Raw genomic sequence first — 2,450 nt, 5'->3', positions numbered from 1 at the left:
CCCCCCCCCCCCCCCGGCTCGAGAATAGCCCGCCGCGGTCACCACGGCTACCCACCTGTTCTCTACCGGGGACGGAAGCCGCGGGGACGCAGTACACGCCTTTCGGGAAGTCGCCGTGGAGACCCCGCGCCCCTCCCCGCGCCTTTCACGCCCCCTCCCCAGCCTCGTGCGGCCAGCCGCCCCGCGCAAGTTCAGGCACTTACAGTGAGTTCCTCCTCCGGCGCCAGCGGGTCCCCGCGCTCCGCCCGCCGCACCTGCCGGCCCTGCGCCTCGGGCCCGGGTGGCCCGCCCGCTCCGCGCGCGACGCGCCGCTGCCCGGGGACCCCCGCCGGCCGGCTCCCGGCGGCGCCCGCACCGCAGACGCGGCGCCACGCGCACGCACACTCACCCGCGCACACACGCTCCCCGCTCGCACACTCGCTGCACACGCACACGCGGCTCGCCCGCCTCGCGCACACCCTCCCAGACACACACGCTGCGGGCGAGAGAGACAAGAAAATGAAATTTATTATTGATAGGGAAGACTTTAAAGACAATTTCAAGTTATTGTTTCTCTCTGGAAAAAGGGGGATCCCTGCACATAATGAAACGTCTTTTGTGTGGCGCCGAACAATACCAAACAAGTATTCTAATAAATAGCCACTTTTTTGTTCCTACTCGACAGTGAATAGAATTGAGCAGTTGGTTCGCGAGCAGCTGCGACGCCGTTTTGAGCGGGAGGTGGAGCCGCGCCCCCCGCGCCCCTGCGCCGCGCCCCCGGCCGCCCGCGCGCCCCTCGTCCTGGGCCCCGTCCCTCGGCGCCTCACCCCACCCGGTCCCGGCCTGGCCTCAAAGTCGGGCTCAGCAAAACTGCAGTGACCCGAACGCTTTTCGCCCCGCGCCTCCGCCCCGGGCGCTCGGAAGTCTTTGCCCCCCTCCCCATAAAATAGATGTCACTCCCGTCATCACGCAGGCTTCTGGTTTTCGCCTCCAACTGCTCTCCAGCCTCTGAGTGGGAGGATGTCAGGCCCCACCCGCAGTCCGGAGTCCCCTCGGCCCTGTCCCAGGGTTATCAGCACCGCCCCCTGCTCCCACCCCGCCAAGCCCCAGCTCCAGGCTCGCTCCTCTAGGGGACGGAGCTTCAGCTTTGTTCTCCCGCCCGCCGGGGGACACCTTGGCCTTGTCCCCCCCTTCCCTCTGCTACGCACTTCTATGCCCTCCGCACCCCCCCAGCTGCTGAACGGAAGACAGTGCCTAAGGATTAGTGTTGGGGACACAAAACTCTCCAGGTAAAAAGTGGCCACGGCCAGGCAGCCTGGCGTTTAGGCTCCGCGGCGGCTGGTGGGGAGCCCTCTGCAGGCAGAGTCCCCGGCCGCCCCTTTGGAGGACTCAGCCGCCCTCCCAGGGCCCCGCCGCGGGCCGGGCAGAGGAGGAGAACGTCTGAGAAGGCTCCTGGGCTGGAGCCACGACTCTGTCTGCGCACCCCATCCCCCCACTTCCTCTTCTCTTCTCTGTCCTCTCTCTTCTGTGCTCTCTCTCTCTCCAACTGTGTAAAGATGTCAGCACTTGGGACTTAAAACCAGCACCCTCTGATCCTCTCTGGAAATGTATCAAAAGCTAACTGTCTTTCTGAAAATGATGACCCCACATTTTGCCCCAAGGACTTATGATCCCCTCCCACCAGAAGGAAAGCTCTCTACCATTTAAAAAATACAGAGGTACAAATACAGCGCCTAGGAACATCTCCTGTGCTTGCTGGCCCCCTCGTGTTCCAGGACGTGTGTTCTTATCTATCTATCTTGGACAAATGCAGGATAATTTTTTTTTTCATTGCTTGCAGCTGCAGTTTTCAGGAGATCCTTCTCTGTCTGGCTCTAATTGTGGAGACAAAAACCCCACATGACTTTTACTCAATGGACCTTAATCTAGAGAAACACTATGTCATTTGCAAATTATTTCTTAATCCGACTAAGCTAGGGAGAAGTGCAGGGAGAGGAGGTAGTGTTTTGGAAATCGAGGAACGGCTCAGATGTTAGCTGGGATACTCTTCCCAGCAGATCGCTTTCCCCAAAAGGCACATTGGTGTAACTGTCAAGTGCAAAATAAAGCAGGTAGGTTGCTTTACTGGGGACTTTTTTTTTTTTTTTTTTTGAAATCTACTTTTGAAAAACTGTGTTCCCTTGGAGTTTAAGGCAATTTAGTTCTGTCATCTGAGATGTCAGTGACAACAGGAAGAGAGTTTGGTCCTTGACATTTTTTTAAAAACCGGGTTTGTGCAGGAATCTGGTGGTGGGAAACAAGAAGGCACGTTAGAATTGGACCGATTCCAGCAGACACCCTGAAAGCTTTTTCCTTTTGTAGGGAAAATGGAAACATTTTGGAATCCAGATTTAAAACTTTGACTTATATTTTACATGTTAAATCACTGAAAGATTGGGTACAACACTGCATAAAGCTTCAAAACCTGCAAA

The 2,450-nt window shown here is 57.0% G+C and overlaps 1 long non-coding RNA gene across 1 annotated transcript in view; it reads right to left on the bottom strand.

Annotated features, from left to right (window-relative positions):
- LOC141371579 (uncharacterized) overlaps positions 1 to 343 on the bottom strand; it is a 54,312-nt gene extending 53,969 nt beyond the window's left edge. Inside the window, exon 1 of the long non-coding RNA XR_012376652.1 lies at positions 204 to 343. This is a non-coding gene — a long non-coding RNA (uncharacterized lncRNA). The remainder of the gene's footprint in view (positions 1 to 203) is intronic.
- Positions 344 to 2,450: the final 2,107 nt, after the last annotated feature.

This window comes from Callorhinus ursinus, unplaced genomic scaffold (assembly GCF_003265705.2).
Source record: "Callorhinus ursinus isolate GAN/ISIS: 27379988/994484 unplaced genomic scaffold, GSC_fseal_2.0 scaffold79, whole genome shotgun sequence".
NCBI classification, from domain to species: Eukaryota; Metazoa; Chordata; class Mammalia; order Carnivora; family Otariidae; genus Callorhinus; species Callorhinus ursinus.
This window is presented reverse-complemented; position numbering and strand designations above follow the sequence as displayed.